Source organism: Scyliorhinus canicula, chromosome 15 (genome assembly GCF_902713615.1).
Source record: "Scyliorhinus canicula chromosome 15, sScyCan1.1, whole genome shotgun sequence".
Classification (NCBI taxonomy): Eukaryota; Metazoa; Chordata; class Chondrichthyes; order Carcharhiniformes; family Scyliorhinidae; genus Scyliorhinus; species Scyliorhinus canicula.
In genome coordinates, this window is record NC_052160.1 from 46977901 (window position 1) to 46997822 (window position 19922).

General features: G+C 45.2%; 1 protein-coding gene across 3 annotated transcripts in view; it reads left to right on the plus strand.

The window, feature by feature from the left end:
* Positions 1–19922, plus strand: part of mad1l1 (mitotic arrest deficient 1 like 1) — a 1113232-nt gene that overhangs the window by 526828 nt on the left and 566482 nt on the right. The window lies entirely within an intron of this gene.

Sequence of the window (19922 nt, forward strand, 5' to 3'; positions counted from 1 at the left end):
TGTGGGCAGCACAGGCAAGGCCAGCAATTGTTATCCATTCCTAATTGCCCTGGAACTAAGTGGGTGTTTGGCTTCTTGGCCATTTCAAGAGCAGTTATGAGTCCATCACATTGCTGTCGGTCTGGAGTCACATCTGGTCCAAACCAGGAAAGGGTGGCAGAATTCCTTCCTGAAAGGACATTCGTGAAGCAGATGGGTTTTTACAACAATTGGCAATAGTAACATCGTCACCATTATTGAGACTAGCTTTCATTTCCAGATTTTATTTATTGAATTCAAATTTTATCAGCTCTTGTGATTGGATTTGAACCCCTGTTCCCAGAGGAGTAGCTTGGGCCTCTGGATTACTATCTCAATGACATTACCACTACACCACCAGAAATGGACAGGCCACATTGAATAAAATGTAGCTCAACAGTAGAACTTTACATTGTGTTTGCATGCTATAATCTCCCTTTCCTGGCCAAAACCACTGCCTGAGAAATCTGCTTGTAGATTTGGTTATGTTTAATATATAATGGCCTGAATCTTCCAGTCAGCGGTAATGCATGCTGCTGTGCGCGAAGATCTCCCTTACCTGACACTGCTGCTGTCACAGAAATGCGCAGTGCCGAGTCCCCAGGCAAATGTCGTCGGAGTGGAGTAGAGCTGAGGGAAGAGTGACAACACCCCTTTTTTATGGTACTGGCTGCCATATTCTGGAAAGAATTTAAAAGTCAGCCTTAATGTTATTGAATGGGTTGATGGTTGGGTGGGTAGTAGATAAGTGGTTGAATCAGGTAGGTGGGTGAGGCAGGTAGGGTAAGTCACTTTAGATGGATGAGTGGGTAGTCAGAAGAAAGGTAATCTCTGGTTGGAGTTAGTCGGGTCAGAGCAGAGGAATAGCTGTGATCAGATAGGGGGGCTTTCGGGTGGCTGGCGATGGGCGGGTGATTGCAGGGGGCAGTTGGTTCGGGTCACGGGTGTGGTTGGATGGTGGGGGAGATGGTCAGGCAGGGGTTTGGCCAAGGGGATAAATGGGTTGGGGCATTGGGCAGATGATCAGTGGGGGTGATTTGAGGGGTCAGGAGGATGGTTGTGGAGTTTCTCGGGTGTTAGACCATATTTTTATCTAACATTTCCTCGGTAAGTAAACAGGTACGTCCTATGGATCTGTCCAAAGTCTGTGACTCTAGCACAGAGGTGGTGACATTTGTGTAGGGTCGCAGCAGGGAAGAGAATTTCCCATAAGAAGATTAAACTTCACAGGTAATTCTCAAGTAGCTCCGTATGTCACAGCCTCCACAGGGTCCTGACATCTTCAGATGTATTTCTAGTTTCTGACGACCTGGGGACCGGAAGATTTAGGCCAATTTCAGCTTCACTCACCGACAATGCCTTTGTAGTGAAGACTTGTCCATTCAGGTCCCATTCCAGGATTTGACCATATAATGTCACTTGACCCTTTCGTGCATTTTTGAGGGAATACTACATTGTTGAACATATTGTCTTTCAAATTAGATGCTAAAGTGAGACCCAATTTGCCTTTTCTGATTAATCTTAAAAAAGGTTTTGAAGACAGCAGAAAATTTTCCCAACATTTATCCAAAAACCAACACAACTAAAAACTGATTAACTGGTCAGTCATTTTATTTGCTGTATGGATTTCAGTTGCCCTATTTGCTTTCCAACAAGCGTGACTACACTTCAGATGTAATTCATTGACTGTGAAGCATCCAGAGATGTGAAAAGTGCTATATCAATATAAATCTGTCTGATATAGTTTGGGATTTTTCATGATGCATTCAATATTTTAGGTGCATAGCTTATCTTGTCTCGTATTGGTTCCTTTCACAGTAACAAGAAAGAGGTTCAAAAGCAAACTGCACATGCTCCAAATCTTCTCAGTCAGCACAATCTTACGCCTGGCTTGCTAAGTATTCCCAGCATTTTCTGTCTCTTTTTCAGAGTTTGAAGTACTTCTTGGATGTAGAAGCTTCTAAAATTACATTGGCATCCAGCATGGCACTAAACTCATTTTGTACCTGGCCCTGACACTGTCAGTACTGTTGATGGGTGAAATGTGCACAATGATGTTCTGGAAGTACTGTCCTTAACCCTGACACGCACAGACATTTTCGGAAGAAAGTACATACAACTTTAAAAAAAAATTATATTGCACTTTGTACAGATAAATTTTCATATTTGTAGACATTTAGAAAATTTTCCTTTTGCTCTTATGTCAGAAAAGCAGTAGATTTGCTATGTCCCGTGGCTCAAGAGGCCTATTGATTTAACCTTGAAAGCTATTAGGGTTGTATTCAACTTTTTTTAATTATCTGTACTTGGGGAAGAGTTTGATGACAATTCACATAAAGGGAGAAAAAACAGAACTTAGCTTCTCTGCCATTGAGCAATCATGAACAGACTTGTCAATGAGTGTTTAATTAGTAAGCTAGTATCAAAGAATATAAGTTAAAATGATTATGTCTTTAATTATGGTATTGGAGCATGCAGGCCATCACAATAGGATGAGGTAGATTCATATTAAACTCAAGTGGAACTCAATGTTTGCTTAAATATTGTCAATGGTTTGATTCTGTTAGAAGACTTCAATTGTATTGTGTAGGTAAAAGCTTTTAGTTTGATTTTTGCTATCTTCTATTTCAACTTTGTCATAGTTCCGACAATTGGACTTTGCCCTCTACATTCGAAAAGATATGTAATTTTGAAATTCTGTTTACATAAGAATGTGTACATGAAGTTAATCCCATTTTATAGTCATACATTCTGATTCATCAGTTCCATTTCTGTTTCTAATGGAAACTGCCGATGTATTAACCTTAAACATGTATCACCTTAATGACTTGAATGAAGGGACTGACTGTATTGTAGCCAAATTTCCTGATGACCCAAATATGGGGAGGAATGCAAGTTGTGAGGGGGATTCAAAGAATGTGCAAACGGATGTAGAGAGGTTAAGTGTGTGGACACAAAAAATTGGAGGATGGAATGTAATTTGGGAAAATGTGAGGTTGCCCACTTGGCTGAAATATAGAAAACCAGAATATTATTTAAAAGGAGAGAGAATGGTGCAATACAGAGAGCTCTAGGTATCTCTGTACATGAATCGCAAAAAGCTATCATGCACGTACAGCAACTAATTTTGAAGGCAAATGGAATGTTGGCCTTAATTACAAGGGAAATGGAGTAGAAAGGGGAGAAGTCTTGCTACGTGTACTGATCAATGCAGAGAATGCACCTCGTGTGCAGTTTTGGTCTCCTTACTAAAGAGGAATATACTTGGAAGCAGCTCACAGAAGGTTCACCTAGGTTGATTTCTTGGATGAAGGGTTGGCCTACTAGGCGACGTTGGGCCTATAATCATTGGCGTTCAGAAGAATGAGGGGTAATCATACAAGATTCTAAGGGGGCAGATTGGATTCTCCGAGCCCCTTTGCCAAAATCACGTTCGGCGCGGGGCAGAGAATGGGTGTTCGCGCGGGAATCGTGGCTAGCACTGCTGAAGCGATTCTCCGGTCCCCGGAGAATTGCTCGTGAATCGTGCGCGCAGGGTCTACTCGGCATGGGAGGGGGTGCGGTCTGCCATTCAGGGCCAAGTGGAGTGAAATGATACGGGGAGGGTTGGGTCATGGCCGCGCACTATGGGAGGGCACTTAAGGCTATAGTCAAGGGGGAGTTCATATCGATCCGGGCGCATAGGGAGAACACAGAGCGGGAGGAGAAGGCCAGATTAGTGATCGAGATTTTGAGGGTGGACAGGAGATATTCGGAGGCTCCGGATGCAAGGCTGTTGAAGGAGAGTCAGAGGCACCAGATGAAGGCGGAAGGCGGTGGAGCAGCTGCGGAGAACCAGAGGGGCAGTGTATGAGTATGGCGAAAAGGCGAGCAGGATGTTGGCCCATTGGTTGAGAAAGCAAGAAGTGGCAAGGATATTCGGCAGAGTTAGGGATGATGATGGCAAGGTGGACCCAGAGGGGGTGAATAGGGTGTTAGAGGTGTTTTATAGAAGGCTCTATGAATCGGAGCCCCCAGCCAGGGAGGAGGAGATGAGGCAGTACCTGGAATGGTTAGAGTTTCCCAAAGTGAAGATGAGACTGGTTCAGGGACGTTATCCCAATTGGGCTGAGAGTGGTGATGGATAGGATGGGGACGATGCAGGCAGGGAAGGCCCCGGGGCAGGACAGGTTCGCGGTAGAGTTTTCTAAAATGTTTGTGGCGGACCTGGGGCCACTGCTGGTGAGAGCGTATAATGAAGCAAGGAAGAGGAGGAAACTACCCCCCTACACTGTCGCAGGCTTCCATCTCTCTGATTTGAAAGAATAATAAGGATTCGTGCAGTGCGGGTCAAACCGCCCGATATCATGATTGAAAGTGGATGGCCGATTATTGGTGAAGGTCTTGGCATCGCGAATTGAGGACTGTTCCCAGGGGTGATAGGTGAATATCAAACGTGTTTTGTGAAGGGGAACCATTTGTCGGCTAATGTGAGAAGGCTACTCAATATAATCATGATGCCTTCGGATGGGCAGGAGGCGGAGGTAGTGGTGGTGATGGATGCGGAGAAGGCATTTGATCAGTTGGAGTGGGCCTATTTGTTGGAGGTGCTGGGGCAGTTCGGGTTCGTGCAGGGTTTTGTGGATTGGGCCCGGCTGTTATATAAGGTGCTGGTTGCGAGCGTCTGGACGAACCGAGTGCGTTTGGGATACTTCGGGCTACAATGTAGGATGACGCAGGGGTTCCCACACCCCGTTTCTTTTCGCCGTGGCAATAGAGCCGCTGGCATTGGCGTTCAGAGCGTCAAGGGACTGGAGAGGGATTGAGCGGGAGGGGGGGCATTGAGCTCACGGTTTTGCTGTATGAGGATCTGTTACTGTATATTTTGGACCCGGTGTGCAGCATCGGATGCATCATGGAGATTCTGGGGAATTTGGCCGGTTTTAGGATACAAATTGAATATGGGAAAAAGCGAGGTGTTCCCGATTGACGGCAAAGGGCAGGAAAGGATTAGGGGAGTTGCCGCTTAGGGTGGTGGAGGCTAGTTTCAGGTATTTGGGGATCCAGGTGGCGCGAATTGGGCACAGTTGCATAAATTGACCTTGGCCCGGCTTGTGGAGCAGGTGAAGGTGGACTTTAAGAGGTGGGATGTGCTGTTGCTGGCAGGGCGGGTGCACAGTGAAAATGATGGTGCTGCCTAGGTTTCTGTTTGTATTTCAGAACCTCCCAACCTTTGTCCTCAAGTAATTTTTTAGGAAGATTTATGTGCTGATTTCTGGGTGATGCGTAGGTGGCGAAGACCCCGCGGGTACGGTGGGCTGTCTTAGAGCAGGGTGAGGGGCTGGCTTTTCTGAATATGATGAACTGTTATTGCACAGCGAATATTGCTATGGTAAGGAAATGGGCTGTGGGGGAGAGGGAAGTGTGGGGGCGTGTGGAGGTTCCATCGTTTGTGAGAGCTTTGTTGTTTGCACCTTTATCTTTTCGCCGACTAGGTGCTACGTGAGCCCAGTGGCGGTGTCGGCCTATGGATGTGGGGACAGTGGAGGCAGCATCTGGGGCTGGAGGGTGCCTCGGTATGGGCGCCAATTTATAATAATCATAGGTTTGCTTTGGCTGGGCTGGATGTGAGGTTTAGGGGGTGGCGGCAGGCGGGGATTGAGCGCTTTGGTGTCTTGTTCATAGGGGCCAGATTCGCAGGGCTGGAGGAAGTGTATTGATTTCCCAAGAGGAGATGGCTTTAGGTGCCTGCAGGTTCTGAACTTTGTAAGGAGAGACGTGCCATCCTTTTCTGGACTGTCGCCCCTGGGGTTGCAGGACAAAGTATTGTCGAAGGACAAAATAGGGGAGGGGAAGGTGTCGGATGTTTATAAGGAGTTGATGGAGTGGAAGGGAGCCCTGGTGGGGGCTTTTAAGAGGAAAGGGGAGGTGTAAAAGGATGAAGGAGCTGGGAGGGAAGGTGGGAACTGAGTTGTGGGCGGAGGACTTGCAGAGGGTGAAGGCGTCCTCACCATATGCGACGTTAAGCCTCATCCAGTTTAAAGTAGTACACAGGGCTCATATGATGGTGGCGAGGATGAGTAGGTTCTTTACTGGAGTAGAAGATAGGTGTGGACGGTGCACCGGTGGGCCCACGAATCACGTCCACATGTTTTTTTTTATTATTATAAATTTAGAGTATCCAATTATTTCTTCCCCAATTAAGGGACAATTTAACGTTGGCAATTCACCTACACTGCACATCTTTGGGCTTTGGGGGTGAAACCCACGCAGACACGGGGAGAATGTGCAAACTCCACACGGACAGTGACCCTGGGCCGGGATTCGAACCCGGGTCCTCAGCGTCATAGGCCCAGTACTAAACACTGCGCCATGTGCCGCTCTTGCGTCCACATGGTCTGGGCATGTCAAAGACTGAGGTGGTTCTGGCAGGGGTTCTTGGACGTGATGTCCGAGGTGCTGGGTGAGGAAGTGGCTCCGAGTCCAGTGTTGGCAATATTTGGGGTGTCGGAAGACCCGGGAATCCAGGGGATGAGAGAGGCTGATGTTTTGGCCTTTGCCTCCCTGATAGCTCGGAGACAGATCTTGCTAGGGTGGCGGGAAAGGGGTTAAAATAGGGGTGGCGGGATGTGAGGAGGGGGTTGGTGTCAGAGGATGGGGGGAGTGGGTGATGGTTGTTTATTGAATTGTTTGGTTTTTCTTCGGATTCTGTTTGTATATTTGGAAATGCCTTGAATAAATTTTTTTTTTAAAAAAAGGAACAGTTGAATAGATTACTCCCATGCCATTGCTAGAAATAAATCAAAAGTTTTAAAAAAACAGGATGTTACACAAAGATTCCTGTGTGTTTAACTGATGCCTTATTAGATATATATATAAAATAACCTTCATTAACCTTCCTCTGATACTAAATCTGAACTAAATTTGTGCAAGAGCTATCATCTAACCATCACATAGGGCATGATTTAATGGCCTTGTCGGACCCAACTTGGTGAGGCAATGAACCTGTTGTGCTCGTCAGTGCAGGAAATGATTGTAAGTCTGGCCTTGGCGGGGGTTCGTCGCCGAGGCCAAAAGTAACGGCAAAGTGCACTTAAATAGCGGTGTCGTTCTCTGCGCTGCAGGTGCCGAGAAACATCTCGCTAAACGCACCTAAAATGTGACTCCGTTTCTATCCCATTAAACCGCGGCTATAGACTCCAGACTTTACTTCAGTGGGCTGTGAAAAATAGTGGGACTATTTTGGCTGAGCTGTGTCTCTTGTTTTGTCTGAGGTTCAGCATTGAGATGCAGGAAATAAAGCTTGTCTTTCTGCTTTGCAATTGTGAGTGAAGATTTCCTGGACTTAACCCAGATAGAAGATCCAAACTCAATTTTATACCTTATCAAGTCTTTTTACCTTAAATTGATTATTTTAAGGACAATACAAGCCTCAAATATATCTGCATAGCAATTATGCCTTGATTTCTGAATATAAAAGGCCATGTATTTTGTTGGGTGAATACATGCATATTCATCTTTCCATCTGTTGCAGTGTACAAAACTTCAAGTGACCGGTATCTGATTATAGCAATTTAATATTTAAACATGAAAGGCTTCCAGCTGTTACAATCGAAAGCTTCGCACATTTGTGCCAAATGTAACAATCTTCACAATGGACCATATTGGTTGTTTTCAATCAAATCAAAGTACTGCTAACTAAATTAAGGAGAAAAAAAACCCTGAAAAATGAAAACAAACAGCTGAGCCTTTATTCCAACTTATGAAGACCTGTTTCGTTGTCTACAAAAAACTGACACATCTCTAAAGTCAAAACCTCCAAGAAAGTTCTTCCTTTTGAGTTAAAATTTTCACTTGTTTCAGTAAATGGCTGTCAGGGTTTTATCTTGTTTCCCTGCATCACGCAGTGTAGCTCTGTCACTTCCACAGGTTTGAAGATGTCAGTCACTTTGCAAGCAGTCTGAGCATCTAATTTTTCTGCCTGTTCATGCTGCCCCACATCTGCTTGTGCAATCATGAGAATCAGGGATGTTGTTGAGTGCTGTCAAATGATTTGCAGATGATGTTTACACAGGGTTGTGAGTTTCTATCTTGGGCATGACTGAACAGGCTGACTTTTGACCCATAGATCTTTGAGCACATGTAGCGGGTGTCTCACTAGGTGGTGCGATCCGAAATGCAGAATTTGCTTCTTTTTCTTCTCTACCTTTTCTCTGCTTCATCATTAAGGTTTTTGGGACTTGAAGAAAAATGCAACTTGATGTAGAAGTTTTTCCATTCTGAAAATGGGTAGCAAGATCTTTCCAGTCTTTAAGGTCAATGCTGCCATGCTTCAAAGGGAGTTTCAGAGTGTTTTTGAAGCATTTTGCTTTTGTGGCCCTTTGTGGGGGAGGGGGCATGGGGGAAACGATTTTCAACCATGGGACAAGTGGGCAGTCTATCAAAATTGGGTTTTCAGGAGTTTCGCATTAATATATGTGATTTGGCCTCGGGAAGGATATTAGCATTTGGCAACAGTCCTCCCATTGAATCCAGAGGATGAAGATGAGGTATTACTGATGGAGTTTCTCTATTGCTTTTGCATTTCGCTGATGCACAGTCCTGGTCTCGCTGCAGTGCAAACAAACGTGTGATGACGATAGCTATTCAGTGGTGTATTGTGACCTGAACTGGATATTGTGCCTTTGCATGTGAATTTCTTTAAACTCTCTGATGGTGCACTGTGTTAGCAATAGATGATGCAAAGCGAACATAAACAGAAATAGTTGAGTGAAGATTCAGTTAGTTCAATCTATTCAATTGAATCTTTGTATCACAGCACTAATCATGAGCACACTATGCTACCTAATTTGTTTTGACCAACTCTGCATTCTGATTCATTGAACCAGGTTTTTATTTAGCCTTTTCCGTTTCAGCAACTTCTTTGTTGCAAAAGCTCAGATGTCTGTGCCTCTTCTTACGTCTTCAAAAGGAGATGGTGAAAAAAGAGGGATCAATTATTTTTTCAGTTCCTCAGGGATGTTAACAAATTGTGCATTGTTTAGGAACTGAGAAAACAACCTCCATTTACCATTCAGCTACCCTTCATGTGTGGTGTTTTTTTAATCATGCAAGGATCCATATTGCTTTTAAATCCCTGCATTAAAAGTGGAACATTTTTCTGAATTATTTCTGGACAAGAATGGTAACCAGTTCTGTTCCATGGTGTCCTGCTTCCTTTGTCAAAGCATCATTTGGATGATTTTTTTTCAAACATTCAGTCATAGGATGTGATCATCACTCACTAGGGCAGGTCATCCCTATTTGTGCTTGATATGCTGGCACTTGTGTGCTGTCGCATAGGGGCAGCACGGTGGTATAGTGGTTATCACTGTGGCTTCACAGCGCCATGGTTCCAGGTTCGATTCACTGCTGGGTCACCGTCTGTGCACGTTCTCCCCGTGTCTGCGTGGGTTTCCTCCAGGTGCTCCGGTTTCCACCCACAGTCCAAAGACGTGCAGGTTAGGTGGATTGACCATGCTAAATTGCCCCTAGTGTCCAAAAAATGTTAGGAGGGGTTATTGGGTTACGGGGATAGGGTGGAAGTGAGGGCTTAAGTGGGTTGCTGCAGACTCGATGGCCGAATGGTCTTCTTCTGCACTATATGTTCTATGAATGACAAAGCAAGTGAGATTGTGAGGACCAAGCAGGCTCACCTGTCACCTGTAAGCGAAAATGGTGGGTCGTGAAGTTCGGGTGCCGTGGGCCAAGAATGTCAGCCAGCATGGGTCCCAAAGGATGGCTAGTTGGTAACAATGAGTCCTGGGCAAAGTAATTTATTATTTTTTAAAAATAATTTTTATTGAAATTTTTTACAGAAAATATAACAACAAACAATAACAAGCAACAATAAAACAACATAATAAATATAACACCCCCAAGGCCGTAGCAACGCATGTATCACACCCCCCCCCCCCCCCCCAACCCAGTAAACAACAAGAGAACTTAAAAATAAATTAAATAAACATAGTCAACCCCCCCCCGGGTTGCTGCTGCTGCTGACCCAGTACCCTATCGCCGAGCCAGAAAGTCGAGGAAAGGCTGCCACCGCCTAAAGAACCCTTGTACCGATCCTCTCAGGGTGAATATGACCTTCTCCAGCTTAATAAATCCCGCCATGTCATTGATCCAGGTCTCCACGCTTGGGGGTCTCACATCCTTCCACTGTAGCAAGATCCTCTGCCGGGCTACTAGGGATGCAAAGGCCAAAACACCGGCCTCCCTCGCCTCCTGCACTCCCGGCTCCACCGCAACCCCAAAAATCGCGGGTCCCCAGCCTGGCTTGACCCTGGATCCTACCACCCTCGACACCGTCCTCGCCACCCCCTTCCAGAACTCCTCCAGTGCCGGGCATGCCCAGAACATATGGGAATGGTTCGCTGGACTCCCCGAACATCTGACACACCTGTCTTCGCCCCCAAAGAACCTACTCATCCTAGACCCGGACATGTGGGCCCGGTGCAGCACCTTGAATTGGATGAGGCTAAGCCGCGCACATGAGGAGGAAGAGTTAACCCTCTCCAGGGCATCAGCCCATGTCCCATCGTCGATCTGTTCCCCCCGTTCCCCCTCCCACTTAGCCTTTAGCTCCTCTACTGACGCCTCCTCCACCTCCTGCATTACCTTGTAGATATCAGATATCTTCCCATCCCCGAACCAGACCCCCGAAAGCACCCTGTCATCACCCCCCTCGCGGGAAGCAAAGGGAATCCCTCCACCTGCCGCCTAGCAAATGCCTTTACTGCAGGTCCCTGAACATGTTCCCGAGAGGAGCCCAAATTTCTCCTCCAACTACCCCAGGCTTGCAACCTCCCATCAATGAACAGGTCCCTCAGCTGTCTGATGCCCGCTCTGTGCCAACCCTGGAACCCCCCATCAATGTTCCCCAGGACGAACCGATGGTTCCCCCTTAGCGGAGGCCTCCATCGAGTCCCCCACTTCCCCCCTATGTCGCCTCCACTGCCCCAAATCTTGAGGGTAGCCGCCACCACCGGACTCATGGTATACCTCGTAGGAGGGAGCGGCAACGGCGCCTTTACCAGGGCCCCCAGGCTTGTGCCTCCACCGGACGCCATCTCCAACCGTTTCCATGCTGCCCCCTCCCCCTCCACCACCCACTTGCGCATCATCGGACACATTGGCTGCCCAATAATACCCTGAGAGATTGGGTAGCGCCAGCCCCCCACCATCTCTTCCCTGCTCCAAGAAGACCCGGGCAAAATAATTTGAAAAACACTGCCCTAAGCAGCGATGTCCTCGGGTAAGATGATTGGCCTCCAACAACCACCACCCATCTTACTTTGTACTGGTATGAATTAAGCAGCAGAAAGTTTCCCTGATTCCCAGTGAGTCAATTTTTTAGGGCTCCTTGATGCCAAATGCTGTCTTGATGTCAAGGGCAGTGACTCTCACCTCTTCTGAATGACATTAAAAGAACCTTACTACTCCCAGCTTTTGTTTGGGGATGGAGTGCATCTTAATTACTTTGTGGATGGATAGGAGAAACCAACTTGAATTGTGCATATGGCAATGTAAATGAGAGATTGATATAGCCAGGGGGTTGGTTAGCCTCAGTTGGCTGATGGCTAGTTTGTGATGTGGTGCGTCGTCAACAGCGCAGGTTCAATTCCCGTACCGAACTGGTTTATCCATAAAGGCCCAGTCTTCTCACCTTGCTGCTCAGCTGAGGTGTGGTGACGTCAGTTTAAATCACAACTTTGTGTGAAAAGGGGCGAGCAGCCTCTGGTCCCTGGGGATTAAGGCAACTTTAATCATCAGGATCTTCACCTCCATTGTCTGTGAAACAATTAAAGAATGGCATGTTTTTTTGGGTAGAGAATAGTATTCTAAATTGTCTAAATGCAGAGGCACATGGAGCATGCTTGGTACTGTCAGCAGTTTACGTTTCCATGGATATTCACTGTTATACTTGTTGAATCTGCTATTTGGTGTTAATTACATACATGTTTGAGTTGTCTGGTAATATCTACACACAATTAACAGGTGTTGTTTATGTCACCTGGGAATTCAAAGTCTCAATTGTATGTCTGATGTGATCCTAGTTAGGTTATATGTTGAGATCAAATGAATAAGGAGGAATAGTATAGAGTGCTTGTCACAATCTATAAATGAAATCAAGCCTCCTAAGCAATGAAGATGACACCATCTCCAGTGTGACGCCACTGCCATGCACAGCTTCCTGCCATTTCCTTTTCAACAATGTGAAGCGACTGCTCTTTCTGTGACTCCCTAGTCCAGGGGTGGGCAAACTACGGCCCGCGGGCCGCAAAGGTCTGTATGCGGCCCACCAAGATCAAGTCATTAAAAAACATTTTTTAAAAAATTATTTTTCATTTTTAATTTTTTTTTTTATTTTTTCACTTTTTTATAAGGTAATGGGGGGGGGGGCTGTTGGGTACTGGTATAGGGTGGATAAGTGACTTGAGTAGGGTGATCATGCTCGGCACAACATCGAGGGCCGAAGGCCTGTTCTGTGCTGTACTGTTCTATGTCTATATGAGGCGCCCAGAATCATAACCGGGTGAAGCGCCATTTTTGAAAAGTAGAGAAAAAGAGGGCAAAGGCAGGATGCCGCCGGGGGAAGCGTGAGGTATATGCCGCACGCTAATTGGTTACAACCGGGACTATTAATTAATATACTATGGGCCCTTTAAAATTGTGAATTTCTGAATGTGGCCCTTGCACGGCAAAGTTGCCCACCCCTGCCCTAGTCTATTCCTCTGTCACCCCCAATACCCCTCCCCTCCCCATGGCACCATTCCATGCAAATGCAGAAGATGCTGCACCTATACTTTACCTACTCTCTCCTCACTGAGGCCCCAAACACTCGAGGTAAAACCATTGAGTACAATGTATTCATTGCACACAATGGGATTTTCTCTGCTTTGTGGAATCTAATTGCAAATTGGGTGATCGCTTTGCAGATCATCTTTCAGCAAGCATGTCCACAAGCTTCCAGTTGTCTCTTGTTTTAATTCTGCACCTGGTTCCCACTCTGACCTCTCAGTTCTCTGCCCTCTCAGTTCTCTGCCTCACACAGTGATCCAGAGAAGATAATCACAGCCTCGGGATACAGTATCTCATCTTCCAGTAGACATTTTACAGCCTTCTGGACTCTCAGCAGTTTCCAAGGGTAACCTCTGCCCCAATTTTGATCCCTTTTCCTTTGCTGGTTTTTCTCTTACTCTCTTGGTTTTTCATTATTTTGCCAGTCCTCTGGACATATATTTTGTTTCTTTATTTGTCCCATTATTAATCTTTTTGACCTTGCACCACCCACTCTTTTTGTTATTTAATTTATCTTGTTATTTATTTTATCGCAGACCTTCTCTTTAGATCTATTCCCACTTTTCAGAGTTCAGATGAAAGGGCATCGACTTGAAATGTTAATTCTAATTCACTCTCCAGAGTGCTGCCTGACCTGTTTAGTATCTCCAGCATTTTCTGAATTTAGTCCCTATGTAATGTTTGTTTCCATCTGTTGCTTCATCTTTCTTTCTGAACTGATAAAACTAAGATCTCAAACTGAGATCTCACCGTGGTGAAAATCCCGATCGGGCCTTCTTTGCAAGGTTTAGTGGCCGTAACAGAATTTTACCTGCAGGGAACAGGACCTCTAAATTCCGCCCATTGTACTTTCAGAAACGCAGAGGGTAGTTACTATCCTTTGCCACATCTTAAATTTCTTCCGCTTTCCTTTCAGTTTGCATTCGAATGTCCTTGACCAAAGAATCCAACCCTTGAAAATGCAATGGCTGTCCATTTCTGTTTAGAAAAATTACAGTTCTGGACACCAACTCCTGGTTTCTTAGGTTAAGTGTCTGACACACTATCAACTTAATTTTCATAAAGATTTTGTGGAATTTATCACCTTACGGTCTGCGCTCTCTGTCAAATTTGAACCATTAGGTATCCAGGCCATTTTACCAGAGAGATTCTATTGTTTGCAGTTTTGTTAGAAGAAATGCACTTCCTCACTGAAGGGTGGGGTGCCCCTTCTACATCCTGTGTTAATCCGGAGGGCCATGAACTGTGAGATGGCTCCTGTAGCAGAGTAACTGCTCTGTACTCTTCTTCTGTTTATTTAGACCGTTTCCCTTTGACTCAACCTCTTTGGCTCGGTGTGGGCTCCTTTCCGGACCTTATAATAGTTATGACTTGATTTTCTTTAAATGACCAATTCTTGATGCAATAGGGTAGGCATGAAGCCTACTGAGAATTCCTGGAATAAAAATAAGTGAAATGGACAATTATAGTGAACTTATCATTTTAACAAATCTTTTAGTACAAACTGGAGAGTGTTACATGCAGTATCATTTGTCTATTTGTTTTCCACCTCTCTACTTACTTTTAAAATAAGCATCCATTGTATGACATTGCCTCTAATTTAACCCCATCACTCAAAGAATGGCTGATGCTTGCTTGCCCTTAAGATTCCCCTTATCTCTCCTCATAGATGAGGGGCGGGATTCTCCGACCCCCCTCCGGGCCGGGGAGAATCCGGCCTAAGGTTTCAGTTCGGTTTGAATGGACATACAAGCATTGTTTATTTCTTTAAGAACTCATTTTTGTACGTTCACACAAAATTTAATTGAAAGACTTTTCCTGCGTGCCTTGAAATGTCCTTGAGACACTGAAGAGGGAAAGCAAAAACTTCAAGATAAAAGTAACTCCAGATTTACAAATTAAGAATCATTTCAACAAAGGGCCTTAAAAGTAATTTTCAAAAAATCTTCAAGGATTCTCCAGCGGCTAAAATTCTTCTCTCTAATCAGTCAAACAGATCACATTCTTAAGGGAAGCCTTATCTGGGTTTAGCCCCTTAGTTTCATTGGTTCTAATTCTCAGCTGAGACCCCCTTGATTTGTTCAGGATAGTGTCAGTCACTTAACAGGCGATTGGTTAATTCGACATGAATCAATTACTCCATTAGACATTAATCAATTATCTTTTCCACGACTCTTGTCCCACGTTCAAACTCCCTACGTCACGTTTGGTCTCAAGTTACAAGATTCATAGAATTTACAGTGCTGAAGGAGGCCATTCGGCCTATCGAGTCTGCACCGGCTGTTGGAAAGAGCACCCTACCTACCAGCACACCTCCACCCTATCCCCATAACCCAACACTGAGGGCAATTTTGGACACAAAGGGCAATTTAGCATGGCCAGTCCCCTAACCAGCACATCTTTGGACTACAGGAGGAAACCGGAGCACCCGGATGAAACTCTGATGCTTGGTTTTGGGTGGAAGCAGAGTCTGTAAAAGGAGCGAGCCCTAGTGGTGCTGTTATCAGCTCCATTATCGGTGGTACCAAAAAAAAAAAACACTCGTCTAACTCAGTTGTAGTAGCCACGTTAAAATTTGGAGGCAACTCTGCCATCATTTTAACTTGAGGGCTGCCTCTAGGTTGACCCCCATCTTGTCAAATCAGTTATTCTATCCTGCTCGGTCGGATGTGAAATCTAGGGAATGGATGGATAAAGGTTTAGAGAAAGTAAGAGACTTATTTTTAGAAAGTCGGTTCGCTAGCTTAGGCGAACTGAAAGAAAAATATGGGCTCACAGATGCTGATTGGTTCAGATATCTCCAGATGCGTAGCTGGGTCATAAAAGTACTTTCCAGCCTTTCCGATAAAGCAGCCTTCTATCTTGCTTGAGTGGATCTTATCCTGCTCTGGTTCGGAGGTAGCCGGCACAGCGGGTATATACACCAGCGGATGATAGGGGAGGAGACAGGCTCTGTTGAGGGTATGAGGCAAAGTGGACGGAGGAGCTGGGGCCGATCTTAAAGGAGGAGGTATGGAGTGAGGCGCTGAGGAGGGTGAACTCGACCTCGTCTTGTTCAAGGCTGAGTCTCATCCAGCTGAAAGTGGTGTTCTGGACACACCTTATGAAGGCTAGAATGAGACAATTTTTTTGAAGGGGTGGATGATGGATGCAATTAGTATCTGGGGGGCACACACATCATGTTCACATGTTCTGGTCGTGCTTAAAGCTGGCGGACCTTTGGAGGTCCTTTTTTGAGACTATGTCGGCGATCCTGAACTTTGGGTTGGAGCCGTGCCCATGGCGACTTATGGAGTTTCGGTTGTGCCGGAACTCGGCGCAGGGGCTGACGTCCTGGCCTTTGCCTCACTGGTCACAAGGAGAGGCTATCCATGGGCTGGAGGCCGACTACACCGCTAAGCGCCTCGGCGTGGCTGGGTGACTTGTTGGAGTTTTTACGCCTCGAGTGGGTTGGAGAAGGAAGATGAGGAGCGGGGGAGGGGACTCTTACTGGTAAATTGTTAATCTGTGTTGTCTTAGGTTTTGTATTAAAATTGTTAAAACTTAATGAAAATATTTCCAAAAAAAAGTTAGCAGTCAGGAAATAGAGTACCTTCATAAGAGTTATTTTCAGTCATGACCTCCCACCCTCAATTAATACAATACCAAGAGGTATCATTCTCATAAGTAGAATGGAATACAAACAGTCTGCTATAAATAGTGTTATTCACAGTGCCAAAGTGTTTATAATACAATGTATGTCATTCAAAATAAACTGTATGATGTTCAGAAATATATTGGTAAATAAAAAGACATCAATTTCTCCCATGTGTTTGGACATGCAAAAAGTGAGTTCCTCAGTAGCAGCTGGACTTATTATTGAAAGTATTTCTTTCTCACATTGCCTTTTTCACTATTCTGTGCTTCATATTTAGTTTCCTTATATATTTTATGCTTGGCTTATATTGTTGTCCAGTGTTTTAGTATTGCGTCTGGAAAAGATGAACTGATTTTTTAAAGCTCCTGCCACATTGGTGATAATTTATTTTGTTCATCTTTATTTTGCAATTGGTTGAATCTTGACAGTTTCTAGTGTATCACAGAAATGACCTTTCATTGCATCCATAAAAACCTGGATTACGGCATATGAAGCGACCTTTGAAGCCTCCAAATCCTTCCCAAACAGGGATCAACTTTCTGCCGTGTACAAAATGCTATTGATGGGGTGGGTGGTTGTCATTTTGAAATGTGAAAAAATAACTATATATATATATATATATATATATATATATATATATATATATAATATTCCAATTAAGAACCAGGTTGGATGGTGATGTGTTTGTGTGACAGAGGTTGCAGGGGGAATGTGTTAGTGTGAGAGAGGTTGCCGTGGGTATGTGTGTATGTGAGGGGTTTGGAAGGGTGTGTGCATGCGTGGTCGGAGGGCAGTTTGCCTGTGAGGTCGGAGGACAGTGTGCCGGTGAGGTCGGAACCTCCTGAGGTCGGAGGGCAGTGTGTGTGAAGCCAGAGGGCTGTGAGTGTAACGGCCAGTGTGTTTATGAGAGGTCTGAGGGTTGTGTGTGAGCGTGAGAAGTCGGGGGTCTGTGTGTGTGGTTAGATGGCATACACACGTGCTTGGAGATTCAGAACTCAGGGTGTTTTGTGTGGGAGAGAGGTTGGACGGTTGTGTATCTGAGGTAGGTGGTTGAATTTGTCTGAATGGTTTGTGTGGATAGTTGTGTGTGTGTGTGTGTGTGTGTGTGTGTGTGTGTGTTTTTCGTGGAAGGTGTTTTGGGGGGCGGGGGAATGAGCGAGCGTGTTTGTGTATTTCGTGGAAGGTGTTTTGGGGGGGAATGAGCGAGCGTGTATGTTGTCATAATATACACACAGGTATATGATGGTGCACAGACAGGCAGTGATTGACACACACGATGACCAGTGAACACACAGAACACAGCAGCCAATCACCAGACAGGACACGACCACTATAAAGCCAGAGTGCTCTAGTTTCCCGCTCTCTCGGGATCCAGCCTCTGAGACTGTCGGAGCTCGTGAGCAGCAACTAGAACATACACCATGTGGTAGTAAGATAGTCTGGTCAGGTTGGCCTCAGGTCTCCAGTCAAGTCAGCATAGTGTCAACCCACAGTTAAAGTATGTATGATAGTTAAGAGTTCAATAAAATCGAGCTGCATTTCTTGAAGTGTTGGAAGCCTGTCTCTCTCACTACTGCAGTAAACGCAGTCCTCGCAGATCCAGCTTACCCAACACATCATATGTGTGTGTTTTGTGGGAAGGGTGTGTTATGGGGGGGGTGAGCAAGCGTGTATAGTGTGTGTTGTGGAACGGTGTTTTGGGGGGGAATGAGCGAGAGTGTATATGTGAGTTTCGTGGAAGGGGTATGTAATGGGTGGGTGAGCGAGCGTGTATGTGGGAGGGTGTGTATGTGGGTGTCAGATGGAGAGGATATAATTGTTAGCGAATTTGTCTACAAACTGATAACGTGTCAATTGTTTTATTTTTAATTTAATCTTTTGATTAATATCCAGGTTTATGAACCTGGCTGTGGTGTTCTGCCATGCAATTTTCAGATTCTGACACTATTTGATTCAGTGCAAGAGGTACATTCATTGAAATTCTAACAGGGGCTTGTGACAATGAGAACATCGCAATATAAAAAAATTCTGAACCCTTAAGTGCATATGATCATATTTTCTCAATTTTTCCCATATTCACAATTTAAACAATAACCATCCGAGAGGTTGCAACATCAGAAATGACCTCAGAGCCATTCGAAAGGCAACGTCTTGATTAGAAAGGGTTCACAACTATTAAATATCTCTCAGGAAAGGAAGTATTTCAGTTCTACGGGGCATATTTGAAGCATCATCGCTAACATGTGAGAAGCCTTACCCATTTCCCTGTGATGCCAGGATCTATTCCCTCCAGGCCTTGTTGCACTTTCCTGTGTTGCCAGCTTCAGGACTGGCACCATTGATCACAGCAATTTTAGCTGTTCTGGCTGCCCGAGCTCCTCCCCTGTTTGACATTTGCTGGCCTAGAGGATTGTGGACCTTTGATTTTTTAAATTCAGTTTTGTGGGATATAGGTGTCGTTAGTTCGGCCAGAATTTATTGGCCATCCCAAGATGCCTTTCAGAAGGTGGTGGTGAGATACCTTTCTGAACCGCTGCAATCCCTGAGGTGTAGGTACAACCACCGTGCTGTTCGGGGTGAAATTCCAGGATTTTGCCCCAGTGACAGTGAAGGAACAGTGATATATTTCCAAGTAAGGATGGTGAGTGTTTTGGAGCGGAACCTGCAGATGGTAGTGGTGTTCCCAGGTATCTCCTGTTCTTGTCCTTCTAGATGGTAGTGGTCGTTGGTTTGGAAAGTGCTGTGCAACGAACTTTGGTGAGTTCCTGCAATGGCGGTGGAGTGATTGAATGTTTGTGAAAGGGGTAGGAACCAAGTGGGCTGCTTTGTCCTGGATGGTGTCAAGCTTGTGTGTTGTTGAAGCTGCATTCATCTCGGCATGTGGAGAATATTCCATTACACTCCTGACTTGTGCCTTATAAATGCTGGACAGGCTTTGTGGGGTCAGGAGGTGAGTTCTTCACGGCAGGATTCCAAGCCTTTAACTAGTTCTGATAGCCACAATATATATGTATGTTTTATATATATGGCTAGTCCAGTTCAGTTTCTGGTCAATGGTAACCTCCGGGATGTTGATTGTGTGTGATTCCGCAATAATACTGCTATTAAATGCCATGGGGCGATGGTCATGCCTGGCAGCCCAAGCCTGGATATTGTCCAGGTCTTGCTACATTTCTACATGAACTGAGGAGTTATGTCAATGGTGCTGAACTTTATGCAGTCATCAGCGAACATCCCCACTTCTGACCTTGTGATGGAAGGAAGATCATTGATGAAGTAGCTGAGGATGTGCATAGGACATTGCCCTGAGAAACTCCTTCAATGATGTACTGAAGCTAAGATGGTTGACCTCCAACCACCACAACTATCTTCCTTTGTACCAGGTATGACTCCAACCCTGGAAAAAATAGGTTTCAAGTAGAAGCTCAGGTATACTGAGCTA